At 45.6% G+C, this 26,620-nt stretch overlaps 1 protein-coding gene across 27 annotated transcripts in view; it reads left to right on the top strand.

The window, feature by feature from the left end:
* Sox5 (SRY-box transcription factor 5) overlaps positions 1-26,620 on the top strand; it is a 955,418-nt gene that overhangs the window by 147,044 nt on the left and 781,754 nt on the right. For all 27 annotated transcript variants that reach the window (XR_015685240.1, XR_015685246.1, XR_015685248.1 and 24 more), the window contains exon 2: positions 10,413-10,492. The gene's annotated coding sequence lies outside the window, so the exon portion shown is untranslated. The remainder of the gene's footprint in view (positions 1-10,412; positions 10,493-26,620) is intronic.

Below are 26,620 nucleotides of genomic sequence, written 5' to 3'. Positions count from 1 at the left end.
GGTGATTTGTGAGTGTACAAACGTCCTACCCTCTCCTCCATCCTCCTTCCTTTTCTCTTCCCTTTCTTTTAAAACAAATTTATACCATTTTTTGTTATATTTTTCAAACTAAAGTGAGAATCATAAGAACTAGGAGGCAGCTGTATACATCTGTGATATGTTCCACGATGAGCACTCTTTAGACATCACCTAGGTCAGGAAATACTTGACAAATAATTCCAGCAACTTCTCCATGTGTTCTACCTACTCACTGTTCCATGCTTTTTCTAGAAGTATCATCTGAACATTGTATTTCATTATGTCTTATCATATCCAATCATGCATCCATAAACACTGTAATTAGCTTTCACATTCACGACATCTTGGTATGTCCTTCAAGTCCTTTATGTCCTTTACCTGTTTGTAGATGTGGGCGGTTGCATTTCCCATGGTGTGAGTTTTGGTGATTGCACACTCATGGTGCTCGGTATGTTCTTTTATGTCTTCTGAAACATAGCTACTGGCCACGGAGACTTGACCAAACATGCTTGATCCCTTTGCAGGACTTTAAGAGATGCTGTGACTCTTCGTCAATGGGAAATGTTATGAGTTTCTTCATGATACTGACATTCCCTGATGCTCAGTGGTGGCAAACATTAATTCATTAGAGTTGTAACGAGGAAATAACCTAATTATAGCATCTTGGGTTTTGTTTATCATCTGTAATCATTTTATGGAAAGATACTTGCCAATCAACAATTCAGCACCAACGTCTACAGGTCATAAAGAAAATGTAGGGTTATTAAAATTATCATAGCCTCTACTTTTAGGTTTTATTATTTTTATTTGTATATGAATGTTTGCCTGATTACATATGTGCCTCTGAACCACATGCATCTGGTGTTCACAGCAGCCAGAAGAGGGCATCCCCTGAAACTGGACTTGTAGATGGTTCTAAGCCTCTGTGAAGGTGCAGGGAATTGAATCAGGCTGCTCTTCCAGAGTGCTCTTAACCACTGAGCCATTGCTCCAAATCACTTGTATCTTTTCCTTTCCCCTGTTCTTGACATAACTAGCTCTTGTCCTCTTGAGAAAGTAACAGAGTGACATCCAGTGAATACCATTGGATTCATGAGTTTCAGCAGAGATGGTGGGTGTCACCTTGCAATTCTTTGAAAGCCAACATGTCTTACCTTCCCCCAATGTAAAATTACATTGACTGCCATGTTCTTTACTATAGCTGCAGTATTGGGCCTGTCCAGATATCTTACTAAACTTATGCAGAACCTGCCCTCATTGGTTTCTGTAAGAATCCATGGTGTGTGCATGCTTTCTGTGGTCATTGGTACTGTCTGGTCACTATCCAAAGACCTAAACAGAAAGACTTACTATGTGTGTTTAAGAAATATTAGCTCCAGTACTCAAGTGTTAATATGTGACTGTCAAAGCCCATCAACGTCTTTTCTAGTGTCTTTAGGGAAGGGCAGTCCTGACACGGGAAAGTCTCATCTATGTCGGGCCACAGTGGGAACCTATGAAGTGTTCCTGGCCTCAGTTCCCTTGCCTTACTATGGCTAGATGTTATTCCACAGCATATAGTTGGCTCCTCTGGGACTACTTATGGTAAAACATATTGCAGGTACTTGAGTGTGTGCTTATGTGCCTACATTTGGAGGTTAGAGGACACCTTGGGGATCATCCTCAGGAATGCCATCTATTTCTTTTGAATCAGAGTCTCTCATTGGCCTGGACCACTGTCTGTCCACCCAGCCCCAGAGAGCTTTCTATGTCTGCTACCCCAGTCTAGTGATTACTTAATAATGATGCTGATGTCAGAAGTGGGCATTGCTGGGGGCATCTAGGTGAGATGCTATCATTCTTGCTGTTAGATCCAGTTAGACTCAGGAAGATGCTTTTAGATATTCTCATCTTTTCTTTTTCCCTCAAAGAGTCTGAGTAGATCATTCACTGGGATGCAGAAGGCATCTGTGGTTCTAGCTTTGACAAGCACAGAGAGTGAGAAAGAGTCCATCCCTTCCAGGGATGCTCGCACATTAGTGAGTTGTCGCCCGTGCTGGTGCTACTTTTCTTATTACCATGATAAATACCTGACAAAAAATAACTTGAGGACAGAATGCTTTATTTTGGCTCATGATTTGAGAATACCGTCCATCATGGAGGAAAAGGCTCAAGCACAAGAAGATCCAGCTGTGACAGCTGGAGAGTGAGATGACTGGTCACACTGCACCCTCAGCCTAAACTCAGCAACCAACTCACAGCAAATGCCACGCACTTCTTTGGTCCACATGTGTGCTGTCTCATTTCTACATCTGCTTTCCGGAGAATTCTATTTACAGGTTGATGTAGGTCCAAGTTCAACAACCATTCACTTGCAGGAACCATGGACTCACCAGAGTTTCCTCAAACTTAGTAGGTTCACCCTACAGTTTGGAGTCAGTCCCCCTCACTGTGTTGGTCTTGCATGCTGAGGACAGCATAAAAGGGAAAGCCCTGGTGCCTGTGATCCACACCTTAGACTCATTTGAGTGCTTGTGTATGCCTTATGTTTGACTGTGGTAAGTAATGGTCGGTTATGACAGAGGGAAAGAGATCAAGAAGAGGACCTCCCATGGCATGAGCATCCCAGGATACGTGACGTGGCTGCAGAGATCTTTGAAACCATTCTGAGTTTTAAGTTTTACTGTGTAGAAATTACACGGATAACCCCGTCAGTCCTTTATGACTCTAGATGAGCTCAGTGACAGCCGATCTGCCCACAGCATGACTAAACTTGCCTTTCAGATGCGCTGTGCACAGGGAGTCTTATTGTAATGATTTCTCCATGCTTCTCACACCACTTCCCCTGTACCCTCTCACCCCTCCTTCTATCCCAGCCCAGAGAATGTCTCGTGTTCTACCTCTGCTGCCCTTGAGTTTTCTAGACCTAAGTCACTGTCCGCCTTTCTCTTCAGCTTTCTAGAGTTTTCTTTATTTCTTAAAACCCAACAATACCAATTAGCTCATCTGTATCATCTTTTCAACTAAAGAGCTGGTAATTGCGGAGGGAAATGTGTAAGATTTGCCATGTGTCAAGTTGATCATCAAGATTTAGAGTCACCTAGGAGACACACCTCTGGGTAGGTTCGTGTATGAGTGTTCCCTCAGGCTGTTGACTGAGGAGTGCACACCCATCATGAATGTGGGTAGGGCCTTCCTGTGGGATACAGTCTTAGAATGGATAAAAAGAAGAAAGTAAGTTGAACACCAGCATTCATTGCTCACTGCTCCTTGACCATGGATGCCGCATGACCAGCCACCTTGCACTCTCCATGCCACAGCCAGATCTGTTCTTGTCTATCCTTGTCTATCCCTCCACAATGGACCTAGGGAAGGAAGGTTTGTTTCGGGGCACAGTTTCATGGTAAGTGAGACATAGAGGCTAGGACACATTATGTGCTATTTGTGGTGCAGGGTATGACTTGCTTGTCTGGATTGAGGAGGAAGCCTGCCCATGACATATGTGTCACCACTGGCTTTACATTTACCAGCTAGGCCACCTCCAAACATGTCCATTTATTTCCAAAAATAGTACCACCAGCAGGCATGCCAGTGTCAAACAACAGTTCCTGGGGAGACACTGCACACCAGCTAGCCAGCACCCAGCGAGACGCTGCACACCAGCCAGCACTGGAGTCACCACTGGCCAGCTCTTCCTTAGGGTCCTTCCCGCCATTTTTCTCTGAAGATGTTAGCATACATTTTTTGTTCACTTCCTTTCAGTCAACATGTTGCCTTTCGAGGAGTCTTTGACTTTTTGCCCTTGAGCTGTTACTTACATCTTGTATTATTGATTATCGTCTTCTTGAAGTGGAGACCTTTGATATCTTACAATGACCCATGGCAGGTATCTGCTCTTCATGTCCCCACCTCAGTAAGGAAAGACTTGAGGATTTTGTCCTCTCAGACCCCAAGCTTCCATTTATCAAGTGATGGCTGTGAGTCTGATGCAGTTAGCACATGTCCACCGCTCTCCCCTTAGCTCTTGAAGCACATACATAAAAGCACCTTGTCTGGTAGGATAGACAAGAACCTGTGTTGAAACAGTTGAGTGAAGGACTAGAACTGTGTGGCAGCATTAGAGAAACCATTGGTACCTCATCAATAGCTCACCTCTCACTCAGCTCTGGGTCCTATCTCTCCCATCGACTCTCCTGGGTTTTAATATTAGGGAGAAGCTCATTAAGATGCAAGACTGTCAGTTTTGCAGATAGACAGACAGACAGACACATACACACACACACACACTCTCTCTCTCTCTCTCTCTCTCACACACACACACACACACACACACACACACACACACACACCCAGAGAGAGAGAGAGAGAGAGAGAGAGAGAGAGAGAGAGAGAGAGAGAGAGAGAGCAAGATTAATTTCTAAGATCTAACAATGGGCAAGGGGGAACACACTTAGTGCCTTCCTAGATCTAGATCTAGGTATTGTATGCTACGTCCTGAGCAGCCATCTCTAGAGTTTAAAGGAATTAAGGTCAATTCTCCACCCCAACTCTGAAAATTAACAGGACTAGCACTGTCCAATGGGATGCTCACATTGTTTGATTTAGGAGAGGGTTTGGCATTACTGACGAAGTCATGTGTCCAGCATCCTTCGGGTCCGAAGGCATGCACCGATGCTGGTACCAGCTTCCACACACAGTAGAGTTTCTATTAAACCATGTTGAATGTCAATCCGTATAAATCATTTCTCCTGTAGCATCTTCTTCTCACACTCAGGACTTCTACTTACTCATTTTATCTCATATTTTCTACCAATTCTTGAGTAGTAGAACCATTATCTTAAATGAATATCTGTTTGTTGAGTGACTGGATTTACTTACCCAGGACTGTGTTCAAGTCGCCAGGACTCCTAAGCTGTCCTTACACTTCATAGCTCCCAGTGGTCTCGGAGAAGTCACATACAACAACCGATTGGTTTATGATGCTACTGTGCCAGTTCTGGGGTGAAGGAAGCACATGGACTGGCCAAGGAAATTGCTTCCCCCCTAAGCAGGTGACATGGTAGATGTTGGAGTCGGTGGCTGTGTGACCTGAAGAGTCCACGATCTCCCAGAAATAAGCCGTGCGTCCTCCATGAGGAAGACTTGCCAGGGCATACTGAGCTGTGGATTCTAATGGCCTGGCTCTCAGTGCACAGAGATGAAAGTAGGAAGATGCTGTTATCTCTGGCCTCGTCCTGCTCTGCTCCTGCTCAGGCCTGCAGCAAGCCTTGTTGTTCAGGTTCTCCCTGCTTCCTCAAAGCCAGGAGACCACCCACTGCCTCAAGATGCCTCAGGTCCTCCCTACAAGAGTTCCTATAATTTTTATATTATATTTCATGCACTATTTTTTTTTAATCTGTGGACACACAAACCCATGTCTCCCATTACGTCTTTCTATGCTAATGACTTTTAAATCTTTGAAGTACTTGGATCACAGCTTCTTTAACTAGAGAGTTTAATGACTGTGTTTTCTGTTTCATCTAACAAAGTACATTGCAGGCATTGCTCAACAATATGTTTAATTTGACTTAGTATTCATACAAGGGTTGAGACCATCTATGATACTAATATTAGGACCAGAAATTGCATCTTATTTATGGAAGGGACTTGGGTACTGCTTTTACTTTGTAAGGTTTGTGCTGAAAACTTGCAGCACAAAGCACAATTTATCAGCCCAGCTCACAGATTGGTATGTTGATCCTACTCCTTTTATCCATTTAGTCCTTTGTTGTTGCTCCATTTATTTTGTGTGTCCATCTGAGTGTATTTGTGTGTTTTTGTGTTTGTGTCTCTCTGTATGTGCATGTGTCTCTCTGTATGTATATGTGTATATATGTCTTTGTGTCTGTGCGTGTATGTGTGTGTTTGGGAATGTGTGCATATGCAATGTTGTATGTGTGTGTGTGTTTGTGTGTGTGTGTGTAAGTGTGTCTTTACCTATCTATGCATGTAGAAGCCTGATACCAAGTGTTGTCCTGCCTTACACTTCTCCTTACTCTTGAGATAGGGTCTCTCTCTGAACGGGCTTACCACTGTCTGGCCAATAGAGCTCCGGATATCCCTGACTTTTCCTTGCCCCCAGGGTTGTGATCAAAGATGTGTTTACAGGGGTGCTAAATTACCCAAGCTCAGTTGGTCATAGTTGTGTAGCAAATACTATACTCATTAAGATACCACAGTAGCCCTGCCCCTACTCGATTACGGGAGTTTGCAAGGGCTTTCTTCTTAGTTTGGAGTGTAGAACTTGCTGTTTGCTTAGGGTCTTGCCTCTCCTCAGGAACAATGGCTCTGTGGTAAAAGACACAAAATATGCTACGGTGTCTAAGTCAGATGAGCCATACGTGGTGGCTCCCACTTGATCCTTTGTGGTGTGATAGCTGGAAAGGTGACATACTTTTCCACTCGGTGTGGCTTATTAGCAGGGAAAGAATTGGATTAATAGCCTGTCTTCCCTTGGTTAGTCTCCGGTGCTGATGAAACTGGGTCTACCCACCTACTGAGTTTTTAACTAGTGAAGTCATACTTTACCGCTAGTCCCTGGACATTGGCAGAAGAGATATCCTTGTGTGTGTGTGTGTGTGTGTGTGTGTGTGTGTGTGTGTGTGTGTGTGTGTGTGTGCATGCGCATGTGTGTGTGTATATACACCCATCTTGCTTCTTATTCAACAGGGGGACATACACAGCTAATTGACAGTATATCTGGTGAGCTTTGCTTAGCTGTTTTGCTGGTTTTTTGGGACTTTTCTGCCTTCGGTCTTTGCTTCTCCAACCCCAAGAGGCAAAAGAGAAACAAAGTAGTAGGAAGGAAAGAAGGAAGGAAATGTAAACAAACAAATAAACAAACAAACAAATGCATCTGCGGCAGACCTGTCACTGCAGTTGCTGCTCAGAGGGTGCTGGGGTCCAGGAGAAATCCAGTGCCGGAGAGGCCTGCTGGGCAGCTTCACCTCAACTCAGGGGCTGTGTCTGGGCAGCTGCAGCTGCAGAGTCCTAACTACGGCCTCACCCGGGGACTCTACTAGAAACACTGCTCCTGGACTTTCTGGTTGTTTGCTTTGTATACACGTGTCTCTGCTAGATGAGGGGAAGCCTGGGGCTCTGTCTTGCCTGCGGTGCTACGCGTGTAGCACAGGGCATCTGCACGCACATCTAACCCTTTGCAGACAGCAGCACAGGGAACCCACGTTAACTTGTGAACCGTGTTTTCCCCAGGACCAAACAGTGTACGTGCGTGGCTGGGATCTCAGCTGTCGAACGCTGACTCCCCCTCCTCCCCAGTGTGAACCGTGTATTTGTTCATATTTAGACAGCATCTAGGTGGAGGTGAATTAGACATTTAATCAGATATAAGGCTGTGCTAAACACAGGAAGAGCTCATTATAGATTCACAGATCTGTGTATGTGTGTGCCCAGGGATGAAAATAATACTGGGATATATTTCAGAGGAAAGAAATGAGTGAAAATAGGGGGAAAAAAAGCTAATGGATTTGAGCCCAAGTAAATGAAATTATTTAATTGTAGCGCCCGACTGTGAATATAAATGGAAGATGAACAAGAATCCCCCCCCCACACCCCCAGTTTGGATCGTAGAAGATTTCATGACTAAATGGGAAAGTCTGTCATTCAGAGCTACGCGCTAGGGGCCCGATTCTTCGTAGAGTGAATCAGGGAATGGAGGAAATGTGTTGGGGATCGAGGACGGTGTCTTGTGCACACCGTTCAAGGGTTTCACACCTAGAGTGGGTGAAAATTCTTACACTGGAAGAAGGGGCGTGTCCATCCGATATCCAACACTGTGGCTGCCCACAGAGGTGGGCAGACACCTCACCTGTGCAGAGGCAGCCGATTTACAGCTTCATCTTTAGAACCTTTGTGGGCTCCTATCTGGAGTATCGATCAGGCCATCTATTTGTCATCTATTGCCACGTTTGGCAAGTGGGTACGTTTTCCACCCTGGTTTCCTGGTTCTGTTCCAATGCAGATGACTGGGGGTGCTCCATCTGCTACGTTCTTATTTTTGCCTCCCTTAAGGAAATGAAATGTAACTGAATGCCAAGCCCACTCTTAGCTCACTGGGGATAAAAGTTAATATTTCCCCCCTCTCAGGGTAGCTCAGTGTCTGCAGACCCTGGTTCTAGCTCAGCTCTGCACTGACTCATCTCGGACCTTGGAAAGTTAACATCATATATCTGAACTGACTGTTGATAAGGGTACACGCTCAGTAGCCTTAGTAGCTGCTGCGCCTGCTTGTGTGCCTAGCAGGCTGTGGGTTGTTGATAGTTCATAGCATGGTGATTTTTGTCTAGAGTTTCAAAGACTTTCCAAGGCTTATAATCTCAGTCTCTTTAAAAAGCCGTCTATTCCAGAGTGATATAAATCAAATGACAGATACCTAGATGTTTTAAATCAGAATTTTTACCCCTCATGTCTGATATCTGTCTTGTGAGTGTGGGTATGTGCTTTTGTTCTAGGTGGTAGAAAGCGGGATAATGTTACCTATAAGTACATTTATTCGGACATTTAAATTCTTAATTGACTTTTACCAGTTTTCAGAATTATTCAGTAGTGCACACCTCATTGGTTCATGCCACTCTTCATTCATGCTGGTAAGCTGGCGAAACCAGGTTAGCATGACGCTATGTATCTACAATAAGATATGCCTAGAGAAACCACTAAGAAAGAAATAACTGGTAAGATACCCATCGCAACTTAAGAGCACTAAAAGAAAGTCAAAACCAGGAAATAAGAATTGAAGGCAAGAAGAAAACAGAAGTGAGAAATATATGGGAAATCCCCCCTCCAAAAATGCAGACTTAAAGCTATAACATGGCAATAAACACATTAAATGCAAATGGCCTAAACACAACAATTAAAAGATACATTTTCAGAGCACAAAACAGAATTGAAATGGACACGTCTATGAGAAACTGTTCATTTGGGTGTGGTGGTCCACATCTGTAATTCCACTATCTGGCGAGGCTGAGGCAGGAGGATTTCTATGGCTTTAAGGTCCACCTGGGCTACATAGTGACTGCTTGGTCAGCCAGGGACATACTCTAAATCCTTGTCTAAAGAACAAACAAAACAACAGAAAAAAAAACTGTTCAGTCCAATAACGTGTGCAAGTTGAAAAATGAATGGATAAGAAGCAGTGTCTCGGGTTGGGGATTTAGCTCAGCGGTAGAGCCCTTGCCTAGCAAGAGCAAGGCCCTGGGTTCGGTCCCCAGCTCCGAAAAAAAGAAAAAAAAAGAAGCAGTGTCTCACAAACATTAATGGACAATCAGAGTTGTTCTATGAACACAACAGCAGAAATCTTGAGAGCAAAGTAAACCGCCCGTTGAGAGGATCCTTGTATGTATTTTAATGCTTTCTCATCCTATGCTCTCAGTCCCGGGTGCCTGTGTGCTGAGTTGCTGAACTGCAAGATAAATGGAAAAACGAGAAAATTGGAAAGAAAATGGCCAAGTCCACAAGGATGATGGAGGATGGCAATAACTCCATTGCCCTCGCCTCCCTCCTGACTGTTTTGTGTAGCTACAGAGGCCTCTGTGTTTTGCTGGACGTGTTTGCCAGCTTTGACCACAGGGCCTTTGCCCCTGCAGTCCTCTGTGTCTAGAGAGCAGCTCTCTCTGCCTCCATCGTCCACTGCCTGCAAACCTCTGTTCAGGGGTCACCCCACTAAAGAAGTCTGCCAGCCTTCCAGCAGGAGTCATGTTCCTATCAGTCCCTATCAAGATCTGTCCCTTTACTCCGTCCGTTCCTTTTCTCTCCTGTGAAAGTTTTAAATATTCAGTGTCTTGGATACATATTCAGTGATTTTTCTCCTTGCTGTGCCCAACTCTCCCATAAGACTCAATTAAGGAGGAGGCCGTCCTACCTGAGGTACCACAGCAGGATTGTGAGGTAGTTGGTCACATCCCATCAGCTATCGAGAAATACAGAGCAGACAGGAAGTAGTTCTGGGCTAGGTCTGGGCTATAAAACCTCAAGGCCCATTTCTATTGTGCCATTTTCTCCAGGAAGGTTCCACCTCCTAATGCTTCCATAACCTCACAGGGCCTCATCAACTGGGGACCAAGTGTGCAAACACATAAGCAGATAGGAACTTCAAATTTCCCCAGTAGGCTTCTTTATCTTGTATATTTTATTTTTCTTTTACTTGGAGAATTTTATTTGAAACTGACCTCAGTAACGTAATCCGCTTGCTTTTCTTTCTCTTCTACTGAGTCCTCTGTGCAGGTGGGTTTTGAGTGTGATGTTCTGTCATGTGCTGCTGATTGCCCTTCCGTAGTATTTCTCCACACTACGTTTCCACAGCAGTAGCACAGTCTCTGTAGACCACAAATCTAAGTGATCTGACTCTGACTCTCTTCTAGACACTCCAAGTCGTTGTGGTGCCAGGATCTACTTCTGAAGGACCCTCAGAAGCCTCGGACAAGCTTCCCACATGTGGCAGGTACGTCGCCCTCATGTATCCATGGAGATCTCTTCCACCTAGCCACAGGAGCAGTGATGTGAGGATGCATCTAAGTCCTTTTTTAAAAAAAGATTTATTTATTTTGTGTATATGAGTACACTGTAGCTCTTTTCAGACACACCAAAAGAGGGCATCGGATCCCATTATAGATGGTTGTGAGCCACCATGTGGTTGCTGGGAATTGAACTCAGGACCTCCAGAAGAGTCATCAGTGCTCTTAACCACTGAGCCATCTCTCCAGCCCGCATCTAAGTTCTAATGAGATGATTTGAACTTAAGCTTTTAAGTCTGGAATCTCCAGCTCCAGGGCTGTGAGTTTGACTCCACCCTCCCATCCCTTCCTGAGCATGTGTGGACGCTTCCTCAGTGGTATCTTTATCTACCCTCTTTCTGTTGTCTACTTCCTCCTCCTCCTCCTCTTCTTCCTTCCTCCTCCTCCTCCTCCTATTCCTCTTCTTCCTCATACATTGTTTGCAGGGTTTAATTGGAACTCTGAAGGGCCTCATGCATGTTAAGGTGGTAGACAGGTATCAATCGACAAGAGTTTTATCCCCCAGCCATACACTGCCTTCAGGAGGCTTCTGCTCACCTCTTATACTTTTCAAGTGAATCCTGGGCCCATCTGTTAGTCATACTGACCAGGACAAACCCTGGAGGGGGAGGGTCCATAAAAGTCTCTGATCTTCGCCGTGTCCCACCGAAGCATGGCGCTTGCTCCATGGGCTTCCATTTCTAAGACCTCAGCTCCACTCCCAGTGAGTTCTCTCTCTCTCTCTCTCTCTCTCTCTCTCTCTCTCTCTCTCTCTCTATCCCTCCCTCCCTCTCTCCCATTCTTTCCATGTGTCAGTTTTCATCTGTAACATACTTTGATTAAGCCCGGCGTGTATGTTGCCTTAGTTAGGGTTATTGCTACTGTGTTGAAATGCCACAGTGACAGCAACTTGCTGAGGAAAGGATTTATTAGGTTCACAATTCCACATCACAGCTCATCATTAAAGGAAGTCAGGACAGGAACTCAAACAGGGCAGGAGCCTGGAGGCAGAAGCTAATGTAGAGGCCATGACGTGGTGCTGCTTAGTGACTTCCTCCCCATGGCTTGCTCAGCTTGATTTCTTATAGAACCCAGGACCACCAACCCAGGCACCACTCACAGTGGGTTGGACCCTCCCCCATCAATCATGATTAAGAAAATGCCCAACAGGCTTGCCTACGGCCCCATCTTATGAAAGCATTTTCTTAATTGATGGTCCCTCCTCCCCAATGACTTTAGCTTGTATTGTGTTGGCATGAAACCATCTAAGGGCAGAAATAAATCAATCACAATTTCTCTACCTTATCTCTGGGTTAAATTTAGGTCAAGTTGAGGTTTACACCTCAATAGGATCATTTTTAAATGAAAGAAAAAAAAGACTTTTCTGAATAATTATAATCTCTAGCCAGAAACTGTGAGCCCAACACTAGGCCATATCTGTAGTTCCAAAGTGGCCAGCACCATCTTTCCTGCCTCACCCGGGGCTCCTTTCAGCTGGACTCCATGAGAGAACCTTCACTTTTTATTTGTTTACCAGTCACTTGCCCACTAGCTTAGGGGTTAGAACATGGAAATGAAGGCTGGAAAAGCAACGTGGGGAAATCTCTCACATGAACTGTTCTTCCATTGTGTTGGATGTGCTTTGTGGTTCTGGTAGACATTTAAGTCTACTTTTGAGGGAACTTGTATGTTTCCCTTACTGAACTCACCTGGCTTCAACTCTCTTCACTTGAGTGTGGCTTCTCCTTCAATGTCTACTCTGCTCAGCTCCTGTTTTTCATACAGTCCGTTCTCCCTGGAGTTCAAGAGGGTTTCATGGGTGTGCCCGCTGGTTTTCTTGAGCTGCTGCATAGCTTTCTTGTGCAGATCTTTTGGTTCTTTTTTTTTTTTTTCCGGAGCTGGGGACCGAACCCAGGGCCTTGCGCTTCCTAGGCAAGCGCTCTACCACTGAGCTAAATCCCCAAACCCCTTCTTGTGCAGATCTTAATGCCCAGGAAGCATGCATCTTCTTCTTTGCTTGTTTGAGTAGGAAGGGAGACAAGTTTTTCTCCAATTCTAGACCTGTTCCTTTCCCGGTCCTCTCGACTTCCAGAGTTCCATCATGCTAATCCAGTCTCTATTCCACTGGGTCTCTTGAACTTTGGGGGGTATAGAACCTGGTGGACTTTTCTGGAAACTTCTAGTCATGGAAATTCCATAGTTGATTCTCCACAGGGCAGGAGGTTTATTCAACTTCCCATTGAGTCTTGAAACATCCCTTAAATATCCATGTAACTTCTTGTCAGTGTCTTTCAAAGTCTGGAGTTTGAGCTGGTCATTTACTTAGGGATTCCCTATCTGTTTAATGAAGGCACCTTGGCTAAATCTTCTGGTATAAGATCTGGTCATTTTACCACAACTGGGAGGAGAAGAGGCAGGACAAAGCTTGTGTGTGTATAAGTGGAGAACATTATGATTGCAACTGTCCTACCTTCAGGAATCTCTTCGACCCGCCCCATGTCTACACGTGTCTTGACTACATTGAGTTTTTCATGCATGGGGTGGTTTTCTTCTCTTAAGTTAGTTCATCTACACAAAGGCCTCTTCTAGGCCCACTTTTGTATACAGAAACCATTTCAGTTTCCCAGAAGACACTAGGCTTTTGGTGCTCAATATCCCATAGTTGGTTCTTCCTCATCCCTGGGCTTTCTGCTCCGTGGATATTTTTCTCATTGATGGAAGTCCAGGATGTAACAAAGTAAATGATCGTCCTGGGGAAGGAAGGAAGACTTGAGACATGAGGCTGAATCTTTCCAATGCTTTGCTTCAAATGATTAAGAAACAAGCCCTTGCTCCCCAAGCCCTTTCCATATTGTCTCTGCCACTGTACCAGCACCGCTACTGTCTGAGGAAGCCAGATACAATAGCTTGAGAGGGCACTCCTGGGAATATATCTTCTATGGGTAGACTTCAAACATTAGTTTATTGTCTCAGAGTTTTAGAGGATCAAAATAAAGGCGCCTGCAAGGTTCGGTCTTCCTGAAGGCTTTGAGGGAAGGTGCCATATCCACCATTTTTTCTCAGCACAAAGGGACTTTTCTCTATGTCTCCTTACACTGTTCTCTCCTATATGTGTTCTGGGTTGGAAGTGCCCTCCAAAGAACCACATATCAAAACACCCCCACCCACAGTGTGCTATTGGGGTGCAGATAGAGCAGAGAGTCAGTCCTTGTGTCACATCTTTAGGTTGTGGAGTTGGGGGATACCTCCGCAATGGAATGTGGTACCTCACCCAGTATTTGTGCCTGTTTTTACTTCCTGGTTCATAAATGTGAGTACACTGTTGCTGTCTTCAGACACACCAGAAGAAGGCATTGGATTCCATTATAGATGGTGGTGAGCCATCATGTGGTTGCTGGGAATTGAACTCAGGACCTCTGAAAGAGCAGTCAGTGCTCTTAACCACTGAGCCATCTCTCTAGCCTACTTCCTGGTTCACAATGTGAGTGGTCTTACTTCATGCATTCAGCATGGCCACCAAAATGTTGGGGCCCAGTGACCCTGGACTAACTTCTAGAAACAAATTCCAAAGTAACTCTTCCCCCCCCCCCCATGTCAAGTAGTTGCCTCATGGACTTAGTTTTAGTGATAGAGAGTTAACACTGCCCATCTGTCACCGTGTCCACACTTCCACTTACTCGTTTATTTATTTTGAGACAAGCTTTCTCTTCGTAGCCCGGGTTGTCCTAGAACTTGCCCTGTAGACCAAGTTGACCTCAAACTCAGAAATCCACCTGCCTCTGCCTCCTGAGTTGCTGGGATTAAATGCCTGTGTCACTATGCCCAACTCTATTCTTTTGTCTGACTGCCCACATGAATGACCTCGTTTCAAGGGATCACATTTAACAAGAGTAGGGCACACTCCAAGGTACTGTAAGGAGTGAACATCACAGACCAGCAAGATGGCTGGACTGATAGACTGATGTAGATGCTTTTCTCTAGGCCTGAGTTCCATTCCTGGAACCCATGTGGGGAAGGAGAGAGGTGACACACAGAAAAAGCCCTGTGACCCCCACATCATGACAAGGCATGCTGTCCTTGTGAATAGCTAAGAGTGAGAAGAGAAGAAATTTGAGGGGGAAGGAGGGGGAGAAGGGAAAGGAGGGGAAGCTTCAACCTGGAGAGCTAGGACTTGAGGCTGGATTACTTCAAGCGTCATTAATGTCACACAGCCTTAAAGTCACAGTGCAGAGATTCTGGGCCACGTGTGTACCACAGAGGTTCCAGTTCTTTCCACTGAACTACCCTCCATTGCAGATACCACCCGCAGAGACTCAAATAGCAGGAAGAGTGTCACTCTTTTCCAAACAGCCATAGTCCACTTGGAAGGAACTCTCATATCAACACAAAACTTGTGCCACCCCTGCAGGCCACCCCTGTGTGACCCAAGATTTACAAACATCCTGAGCCTGTGGTCCCAGCTGACGTCATACCCCTGGCTGGAGAGCCAACTTCTACCTGAACTCACCGAACAGGTTGTGCAGCATTCCAGAGTTTCTTTGGCTATTATCCTGGTGTGGTATGCACAGGCACTCTTTATGGCCTGGAGTTTGCATTCTGGGGGCCCTTGACCTGTATTCCTGCTTAACTGGGCTGTGTGTGTGTGTGTGGTCCCCTCCTCAGGAGGCACATCTAAACAGAGCATAATAAGACACCGTGTTGAAAGCATACAGAAGAATAAGGATAAACTGTTTGCTTGAAGTCCCTTCAAGGGGCTTGCAGGATAATGGGGATAACTAACAGCCTTGCTGCAGAAGGGCGAGCCTTGTCGAGCTTCACCGAGATATTATTTGGAACTGCCAGGTTGTTGTGAATCTTTCCTAACCTGCTCTTATTGCCTCCTGGTGGGAGATGACAACAGGGACTCTAAAAAGCAAGTGAGATGCATCACGGCCTGACCGGAATCCGGTAATACTTGTGGATTCCACATGGAAAAATTTTAAAACGATTTCTTTCAGTTAGATCTGATGCGTACGGGAGTCGGAAATTGCCAAAAACTCTAATGGGTGCTCATGTACATCGAGACGCGTGTAGTGAGAGATTTTTAAGAAAAAACACACTTTGAGGAAATGACATTAGGGAAACCTAGCTATTGGGGCATGGGATTTCAAGTCAAGTGGACTGCTGGGCATGGGGATAAACCTGGTGTAGGTGTGTGGGTTTTAAGAGCTTGAGTGGGAGACCTAATGAAAATTAGAGCCAGTCGCGAAGGTATTATAAATCAAATGTCTTTTTACAAATCAAGTAAATCCATCTGCAAATACTTTCGCATAAGGACTGAAAAATAGGACTTTCTGAAATCCTGCCAGAGAGCTGGAGGGGAAGTCAGTAGTTAAGAGAACTTGTTGCTCTTGCACAGGGCTTGGGGTTCGATTCCCAGAACCCACTCGGTGCTCACAACAGACTATAATTCTAGTCCCAGGGCATCAGACACCATCTCCTGAACTCCACAGGGACCAGGCACACACGTGGTGCACACACATACACACAGGCAAAACAGTCACACGCATGGAATAATAAAATAAATGAATCTTTTTAAAAAAAACCCATTCATGGAAATGGGCATGGTGGAGAGAGCTTGGGAAGTTGGGGCAAGAGGGCAGTGAGTTCAAGGTTCTCCCCAGCTACTTAGCAAGTTCAAGACCAGCACGGTCTAGGTGAGACCCTGGAGCCACGTTAAAGTAAGAACTTGCTAATGAAAGGAACCAGAAATCACCTAAATTAGCAGAGTCTGCTTCCACCCTTCTTCTCCCCACGTATTGAATCTGAGGGACCTTATCCATATGTCAGGCGAGCGCTCCTCCACTGGGTCATAGCTCAGCCCAGCATCAGCACTCGCATGCTGTGTGGAGATGGCTCAATGAATGAACGCACCTAAGGCTGTGCTGGCTGAAAAGTCCCCATCTCTAGTGCTATTATGACCCCAGCCAGGTGACCTGTAGTCTGTGACTCAGAGCACACCCAAGTCCCTGTGAACAAATTTGCCATTACATCAGCTTTGTGACGGTGTAGTGCATAGGATATTTGGCATGACAAACACTATATTAACTCTATTTTTAATTTTTACTATAGTTTATTAGTATGCTCTGTTGTTGTCGTCGTTGTTGCTGTTGTTATGAGACAGAGTGTCATATACCTCAGGCTGGCTGTGAACATGGCCCAGGATGACCTTGAACTCCTAACCTCCCGTTTCCACTTCAGAGGACTAGGATCAGAGGTGTCTCCCCTACACTACCTTATGTTGCACTGAGGACTGAATCCAGACACTTTACCAGCTGAGCTACATCCCAGACCCCAGCGTGTACATAAAAACCATCTATGATAAAGAGGTCCACTGTGTCATGTGAGCTGGGGTCCCATGCATTCTACATCCACTGTAGCCTCTCCTTTGAGAGAAAGGATGGAGGGATGTGCTTATGTCCACATGCATGGAGGTCCGTGTTGGCTGTATCCCTCTATTTTGTGGCACAGGCCTCTCACTGAATCTGGAGCTCACTGATGGGCTGAGCAGGCTAGCCAACACATCCCCGTCTTTCGATCACAGATGTGACCAGTAGGGCCATGTTTTACACGGACTGTGGGTATCCAATACTCCAAGTCCTCCCACTTCTTAGTGCGCCACTCATTCACCCAGCTGTCTCCAGACCCTGACTGCATTTCTTGACCCCTACAAGGGCCATGCTGACTGCTTGATCCAAGCCATTGAGGCCTGTGAAGGGGCATTCTCCTTGTGCCTGAAGAATGCCTTGCGATGTGTTTCTCAGAAATACAGCCCCACGGTCAAACACTACGCTTACATCTCCTCCTTTTTCACAAAGTCATTCCACTGAGGGATGCCGAGTTCTTACCCAGTGGAGGCTCCTGGTACTGAAAATCTCCACCTCAAGACATTGCAATCCATCAGGGAAGCACACGCCCAAAGGCCTTTCATTAGGTGGCAAGTACCCTGGAGCAAGAGCCCCACGAGTCGCTATTAATCACATTGTCTGGTCTGAGGATACTTCCCAAGGTAAATATTGGGGTAGAAACTTGACTAGAAAGCTGTTAGCCAGAAATGAAGAGAGGATCCATTTCCCGTCGAGAGAAAGACATCTGCTGCGGTATAGGAAGATAGGAAATAGCATGACATGGGGCTGAGAGCGAAACAGAATGTCAGGAACAACAGAGAGCTCGACTGGAGTAGGAGGGGGTGACATCATGGGAGAACCTGTGCCAACTATCCCATTGGCAACGAAGGGTTTCAAGTAGGGAAGGAATATGTTTAGAAGTTCATTTTATAAGAATTAATGTGCAGCGGTGTGATTGGATGAAAGAGCTTGGGGGTTTCAAACTTTAGAACTAAGAGACTGTCAGGGAGCCAGATAGACAGAGCGGCTGGCACTAGATGGCATAAGTAAGGTTTGACGGGCCTCGCAGTTTTGGTGAGCACCTGAAATATGTTCACGTGATGTTTCAAGGTAAATTTGTATAGAAACCAGGTTATAAGAATTTAAAACATTTTTCTTTGGTAATTTCATACTGCACAGATTGCATTTCGGTCAAAGTCACTTCCAGTTGACTTCTCTTGTCCTCTTCTGTCCTCTCCGGAAATCTTCTTAACAAGTTTTGCTCCTACTTGTGTGTCATTACAAAGAAAAAGAAATGGATCTCTGGATTTAATTTGGGTTGTCTGAGGGAACACGAGTAGGCCATGACTTGTGAGAGCAATGCTGAGGGGAAAGGACTTCCCCTGGATGTGGTGGGCCACTGATAACCCCTCAGCTAGGGGTGAGGCTGTGCGACCGACCCCCAAAATTAGATCTTGAGTCATTTGTAGTGTTTTGCCTCATATCGTTGTCCCTCTATGGTGTTTCTATTAATGCAGGGGTGCACCCCACACATTTCCTGTCCACAGCTCTGCACGGTCTTTTCCTTTCCTCCAAATTACTGTCAGCCTTCAAGGTTATAGACACAGCCCCAAAGTGACACCGCAGAAATGACAATGTCTTCAAACAGCAGCAAACAGTAAAAACGGGGAAGAAAAAGATGCAAAGACTGAAGGGGGCGTTGTTTACATGCCTGCAATGGGGAAGCTTGGGCTGAGGGTTCTTATCCCGGGGCTGGAGGGAAGGTACAGATAGGATAAGGGAGTAAACAACATTGTATTGGCTATCTTTGTGTGTATGTCCACGCATTTGTGTGTGTGTGAGTATGTGTGTGTGTGTGTGTGTGTGTGTGTGTGTGTCGGAGTGTTTGTGTATATAGGTCAGTGTGATTGTGTTTATGTGTTTGGATTCACAGAGATGAATTGACCATGTCAAGATGAATGAATATTCTAATAGGTTACATTATTACCACGTTGCTTTCCAAATAACACTGTGCCATTGAACAATGCTGCATATATAGGAAAAGCGGAACTGAGTTTCCTTTTCCATGTACCCCCCAGCATTAGACATCAGAATTTTAATTTTTTTCAAGATGAATGATTTGGTAAAAGTGGTACCTCCTTTTCATTTTAATCGGAAACGAGGTGGATGCTGCCCATTACTGGGGTCCCCATGGGACCCTTTGGGGGTTCTTGAGAGTGATTTAGGAAGCATTAGAAGCTAGTTGTAAATTTTTTTTATGTAAGCATAATGTCACATACCCCACATGCTTACACACAGAGTATAAAACATACAAATTCCTGATAGTCAGGTTGTTCAGATCTGGTGTTTGCGAGCTTCCCCTGAAACGGCCAGAACATAAATATGATAGGCCCAGTGGGCTGATGGCAAAGTCAAGATACTGTACTAGTAAAAGTGAAAAATACTTCCCCAAAATTTGACATAGCACAAATCATAATACTTGAGTAGATTTTTTTATGCCGAATGTCCACTCATAAGAAAAACTGAACCTGAGGGAGGGTCTTAGCTGATGTTTTGAAGTTTGTGCCTCTGATGTCAGGCTGACCACAAATGTTCAAGCTGATGGTAAAAGTCCAAACTACTGGTACTGGACGCAGGGTGAGCTCTGTGGACTCAGGGTGAGCTCTATGGACCCAGGGCGAGCTCTATGGACCCTGGGTGAGCTCTGTGGACCCAGGGCAAGCTCTATGGACCCAGGGTGAGCTCTATGGGGGACAGGATCTGGCCATGATTTGATTTAGAAGGTGGCCTGTATAAGTCACTGGCCTGCTGACCTTTCCTGATGGTCATTTTTTTCCCGAGGAACCATCTTCCAAGAACAAAAGGCTTACTTTTGTTTCCAGTCCTGGAGGTTGTTGTTTATGGTCAGGTCAGCCTCTGGAAAGCTTGCAGGAGCTGATGGCAGAACAGAATCATTCAACTCAGTTTTAGAAAGTGAAAGAGAGAGAGAAGAAGGGACTGGGTCCTACCATGCTCCAAGGGAATGCCACCAGTAACCTAGAGTCCACCTCCAAAGAACAACGTCATGGTGGGGACCAAGCCTCTACCTATGAACCCTGACAGACATTTGAGTTGTGAAGAACAGTTGCTTTCTCAAAACACTTGTTTGGTGATGGGTGTCTGTTCCATCAAAGACTTCATTTGAATCCATTTTGGAATCTACAACATGCTACGGCGTTTATGCTACACATTAAGTGCACATGCATCTTTCTGTACGGTGTGTGCAGCTGGGGTGTGAGATAGCTCTGCGGGGCTAACAGACTTTAGGATTTATGGAGAAGCACTCCTAGCTTGAAGCATTTTCTCTGTTTACGTGCAGAGGTGGCACATGGGAAAGGAGAGCAGCCCATAGGAGTTCAGGCCGGGTGTGCAGGTAGTGTGTACAAATGATCTCTTCTCAATGCAGCCTCTCATTGTCCCGGGTGGGTCTACCACTGGCTACATAGACAAGAATGGTCTCCTGCCTCTGCTCCCCAGTGCTGGGTGCCCATGAAGCTGGGTAGATGTATCTGTCATCAAGTTATGTTTCTGCTACTTTGGGGAAATTGGCGGTTTTGTTTCATAGTCACTATTGAAAAAAAAAGAAGGCCCGAAAACTTAAATTTCTGCAACTTTCCCTCCAAACCTTTCAAGTGTTAACATTTTTTCTATTCAGATTTCATTTACCAGTCATCCCTTGGCTAGAGCATTCAATTTCTATGATTTCAAGAAGAAAAAAAAAGAGGATGCAAATTTTAAAGACCAGAAGTAAAATGGTAAGATAACCAAAGTGTAAAAATCACCAAGTATGGTGATGTATACTTTTCACCCCGGCACTCGGGAGGCAGAGACAGGCAGATCTCTGTAAGTTCGAGGCCAGCCAGCCTAGTCTTCAGAGGGAGTTCCAGGATAGCCAGGGTTACACGGTGAAACCCTGTCTTAAAAGAAGTAAATAGCAAGTGAAAGTAATTGAACCCACTTCAGGGATTCATTCTTCTATCTTGAAGTTCCAAGAATCGATCCCTAAATCTAAGACTTTATTTTTCTTTAGGACTTTATGAATTGGGATAGAATTGGGGGAAGTCTATCAAACTTAGCATACATTTAACTGTTTTTCTGAGCATTCCGATGCTTGGATTAGATTGATTTTTTCCAGTCCTTCCCTCCCTCTTTCCCTCTCCTGTCGTCTCCCCTCCCCTCCTCCCACCTTCCTCCCTTACTTTCTTTCCATTCCAATCCTCCTCCCCCTTCCCTTGCCCTGCCGCCCCCTCCCCTCCTCCCTTGTCTTTGTTGAGAGAGCATTCCATTGCACAGTCCTGGCTGACCTGGAACTTGTTAGGAAGACCAGACTGGCTTCAGACTTGCTGTGCCCTCTTGCCTCTTTTCCAGAACGCTGGTGTGACTGGTGTGACCACCATGTCAGTCTTCTGGGTTAGATGTCACAAGACCAATGACTGGGTACAATGTACATGTGAAGATTGGGTCCCTTTCCACTGCCTAATCGGATGCAATCAACACACAATTAATTTAATTTGTTACTTTCATTTACATAACGTGGTTTCCCTTACCTTACTTGCTCATAGATCATTTTGAATTGTCACTTGTTTAATGGACTGTGTGGTGCTATACGTTCTCCAGATATGTCTGTGGTTCTATATATAATACAGGCAATGCATATTTTTAAGACAGTGTGTTATTAAACGCCTGTTTTGCTCAGACAGAATCAGCACAAGGGAAAATTGCGCCACAGTTAATTTCGGGTTTGTTTCCTCTCCCGTTTACTTCCACGAACACTCTGACAAACAGCGCCTCAAATCTATATTCCGTAGCTTTCCTGACAGTTGCCCATCCAAAATAACCACAGTGTGTCTTCTCCTCCATCCTCACACGATTCCTTTAGCTGCAGACGTGTGTGTGCTATTTTTAAATTTTTACTTCTGCCCTTTGTTTGTGTTTTGGCGTAAAAGGCTTTTGTGCACTTTCTTGTGGATTGATGCTAAGAGTTTCTTGATTCCAGGGACAAAATTTGCTTCAAACACCAATGACTGTCAAGTGTCAGCTGGGCTCCCCAGGCTTTGTGGTAGTTAATCCATTACAGAAGGAAACACTGGGCACCATTGGCTTATGGAGGGGAAGGGTGTGCTTGGACGGCAACCCTGGGGAGTTTCTGGTCTTGTGGCTTTGGGTTCAGGTGAGAAAGGGCATCATGGTGTGAGTGTGTGGTGGGCAGAACAGTAAACTAGGCTGTCCCACCTCTGCCTCCTGAGTGCTGAGATTAAAGGTTATACGCCACCTTTAAGTCCCATTTCTTAAATTCTAACTAACTCTTCCACATAACGCCAAGTGATGGCCAAGGCTTGAATATCTAATTGCCTTTGGGGGACAATCTGCAGCTTTTGCAACTAAATTTCATTATATAATAATAAGTATCATTGGTTAAATACCCAATAATTACTGTTAAAGCAAATTGCTTAACCAGATAGGTAATCTTTTCCTTTGGGATCGTTTCTTAAGACCAGTATGGCTCAGGCTGCCCGTGAACATGTGGGATAGCTGAGGTGGTTGGTCCATGGCCTTCTGAAATGTTTGCCTTTCTTCCAAAGCACTGGGCTCATACATGTGTGCCACCGAGCTAGGCTGCTGATGTGATACATTCTTCCACAGAGAGGAAATGGGATTTTGGAGCCCTTCCTTTATATCGATATTTTCCTGGGGAGGTCTGGGAATAAACTCCAGGCAATTGGTTCAGATGATCCTGCTTGCTCTGGGAGGCCGGCCGTTCTTTTCTTTTGGGGAGCATCTATCAACGTGAGGGGGGCCACACTTGGAGTATGGATTATTTTAAGTCAAATCAGGTGTATCTCTGTGGTTTGCAAACACTTCCTTCACGCAGGTGTGGTTAGTATCTGCCTCCCTTTCTAAATCTTTAGCATTGTGGGGAGGCTGGGGTTGGGGGGGTCATGGCGTCCCATGAATCTGTCCTACATCAGCAATTCCTCATCTATGTGAGTGAGGGCTGAGAGAGAAGCTAGGTTGGAAATGTCACAAACCCTGGGATAAGGGGAAGACACCAGGCTCTCATTGTCCCCAGTGACCTCAAGGCTCTGTGCAGAGGCATTTCTGCCCCTTGTGTCACATCTTTGGTGGTGGATTTGAGTTTTGTCAGCATCCAGCTTACATCTGACGTCTCTGCTCTCAAGAACCCACAGCATTGTGTACTGTGATTAATATATCATGACATTTCCCTTCGTTGACAGATATTACCCAAATAGAATTTCTCTAAATTCCTGTCTTTTAAGGACACACACACTTGAAATAGTCAGTTGAAAAGCTTGATGCACAGAAGTACTTCAGTATAATTTCTGTGGCCCACATTCCCTGTTGGACTGGCAGGAAAAGGAGGAAGAGAAAGAGGAAGAAAGAGGAGGAGAGAGGGAGGAGGGAGGAAGGAAGAATGGGGACAAGGAAAAGGATGTCGGGAAGGAATGAGGATGGGAGGAAATGAGGCAAGAATTAAAATGGAGGGAGGATGGGACAGGAAGTAGGGAAGGATGGATGGATGAGGGGAGGAGGGATGAGGGGAGGATGGATGAGGGGAGGACGGATGAGGGGAGGACGGATGAGGGGAGGACGGATGAGGGAAGGAGGGATGAGGGGAGGAGGGATGAGGGGAGGAGGGATGAGGGGAGGAGGGATGAAGAGGAGGAGAATGGAGGGAGGAGGGAAGAGAGGAAGGGGAGAGAGAAGAGGAAGAGAATAGAAAAGCAATCACAGTTTAGAACTCAGAAGTCTTTCCACCGTTTTCTAAATCTACTTACATTTATTATTCTCTGTGTATGAGGGCTTCTCCTGCACCTGTATCTGTGCACCACACATGTGCCTGTTGCCCTCAGAGGTCAGGAAGAGACCAGAGATCATCTGGAGCTAGAGGTGTAGGAGGTTGTGAGCAGCCATATGGGTGCTGGGAATTGAACCCATGTCTCTGTAAGGGCAACAGATGCTCTCAACTGTTGGGCCCTCCCTCTAGCCCCTAGAACCCAAGCCTTTCTGATCCTGTCAAATAACAGCAGAATGCTATGTGACCCTAAACAGATAAATTGGATTTTGACCAGATACCCGGACTTTTGACATGGTAAGGGTTAGTTAGTGAAACCTTTAGGAAAGAGACAAAATTGATTCAGAAGTTTCGTATGTCCAGTCTTTCCAGACAGTGAGCTTGAACTCCAAGTGCATGTGACTGACTGTTTTGGGGGGTTGACTTGCCCTGGGGTGATGGCTCTCGGCTGCCTTTAAGCAATCCTTCCTGCAGAACTCTTTGTAAAATGATGGGAGGAGTACATTTATCTTCAAACACATTAACAGTTGTCCCAAGAGCATCTTTCGGACCCACTCTTCTTCCATGGGCATCAAGAAATGGAGTCAGATCTCACACATAGTCTTTTAAAACATGTTTCCTGGCCACACAGAGGGACAGTGGTTCAGCAAATGCATCTGGTGGAACGCCTCCCGCATGCTTCCCCTGTTGGTTTTCAGTGGTGTTGACGGATGTCGTGTGTGTGTGTGTGTGTGTGTGTGTGTGTGTGTGTGTGTGTGTGTGTGTGCGCGCACGCGCGCGGATGGCACTGCTGGGCCAGCACCAGCAGGGTTAAAAGCTTGCCAGCAGGAACAATGGGAACTGGGTAGCTCTAAATGAAATGAGCTGAATATTTCATTGGGCCACTCAGCTGCCTGCTCCAATTGCCTCCTCTGCTAAAATAAGAGCTTAATCTGAAGTGACAACAACATCAGTTTCTGCGTGCTCCAGTCACACTGAGCATGACTTCCTTAACATAAACACTATTTACATGGACTGTCTGGATAGAGTAGGGAATCGGGAGCGTGCCCAGCTAAGACACAGGCTACAATGAAAGTCGAGGAGCAGGCAGCTGAGAATTAACATCAGCAAATGAAAGTCTGACCCTCGGAGGGCATGTCCCTGATCCATTTCCAAATGAGAGAGCACTGCACCAGTCACCCCAGCTTCTGTCAGGTCCGTGGCATTTAAAATAAAATAGCACCTTTTCAGTTTAGACACTTAACCAAATGCATTACGTCTGACCCATTTTCCAGCTTCCGTGACACGAGGGGATGGATCCCTAGATGCAATTATTAGGATCGTTCGAACATTTGCAACCAATAACCTCGCTTCCTCAGACTCCGACTCACGGCAGTGTGAACTCCTTCTAGATAAAGAGGCCATTCCATTCTGGGGGACAGGGCAGCCAACGATGTTGGGGGAGTGGCAGACAAGATGTGGCCTCTGAACTGGAGGCTTTGATATCACTGGATTTGAAAGTGGTCGTCAGCTGAAGAGTTGTAGAAGATTTAGAAATGTGGGAACGGCAGGCACTGGCTTGTCAGATGCTGCAAAATAATTCAAATGACTTCTCTCCAATACTGGAGAACAGATACTGAGGCAGTTATCAACCTGGGCTCTAAGCTATCGATGGCTTCTGTCCATGAGGGGAATGCTATTGGATCAATTATCTCCACTGTGCTGGTCTGCTCGGGGGATTTTAAGGATCACAAAACATTGAAATATTTAACTTAGTCCTATTAGAATTATTGCCAGTTAATGGAATTTAGTGGTCTCCCCATTATCCTCGTCGGTAAGGAAAGGGAGGCATAGAGGACTCATTAAGATGTTGAGATCACAGGAGTCCTAGAGCAACATACAGAGAGAGAGAGAGAGAGAGAGAGAGAGAGAGAGAGAGAGAGAGAGAGAGAGAGAGGTGGGGGAAGAGGGGAAGGAGGAGGAGGAGACAGACAGATAAAGACAGAGAGACACAGAGAGAGACAGAGACAGAGACAGACAGAATCAGACACAGATAGAGACAGAGGCAGAGGAAGAGACAGACACAGACACAGAGAGACAGACACAGAGAGAGACAGAGATAGAGACAGAGAGAAACAGAGAGAGACAGAGAGACTTATACACGTGCACATGTGTGTATACATATGTGTGCATGGGGGCAGGGGCAACCATGCATATGGAGGCCAGAGACCACCCTAGAGCATTATTCCTCGGAGCTGTTCACTGGGCTTTGGAGATGAGCAGTCTCACTCACTGGCTGGTGACTTGCGTAGTGGTCCTCGTGGTCAGCAAGTCCCAGAATCCACCTGTCTCTATCTCCCCAGCACTGGGGTTCCAGGAACACCGCATCATGCTTGGCCTTTTCAAACATGGGTTCTGGAGTTGGACTCACATCAACCTTCTTACAAGGCAAGGACTTTGCCATCTGAAGCTTCTCTGCGCCACAGTATCAGTTTTTGGGCAATTGTTTCTACTTCAAATCATCATAAACGCTCTTTCTCCTTTTCACAGTAGTTCACTCACCGCTTTCCTTCTAGAAGAGATCCTTTAGACCTAGAGATATGCCTTTTGAGTCTGCTGACAAGACGGACAGCATCTCTTCATTGCACACACATCACTTGTCTTCAGTCTGTGTTGGACATCTGCATCCCATCCCCCAGGCTCTGAGCCTTTGTGATTGGTCACTGTGGAGTAGGCAGTGTCATGGAATTATGACATTCCCAGAAAGTCTGTTGAGATGTTCGGGTGTCAGCATTCTTCCACTGAAGTAAAGACAAGGCAGACAAGGATTACTTTAGCCAAGTTGGGGACACGAAGGC

Source organism: Rattus norvegicus, chromosome 4 (assembly GCF_021556685.1).
Source record: "Rattus norvegicus strain SHRSP/BbbUtx chromosome 4, alternate assembly SHRSP_T2T, whole genome shotgun sequence".
NCBI classification, from domain to species: Eukaryota; Metazoa; Chordata; class Mammalia; order Rodentia; family Muridae; genus Rattus; species Rattus norvegicus.
The sequence above is the reverse complement of the archived record's forward strand: the minus strand, read 5'-3'. Positions and strand labels throughout refer to the sequence as shown.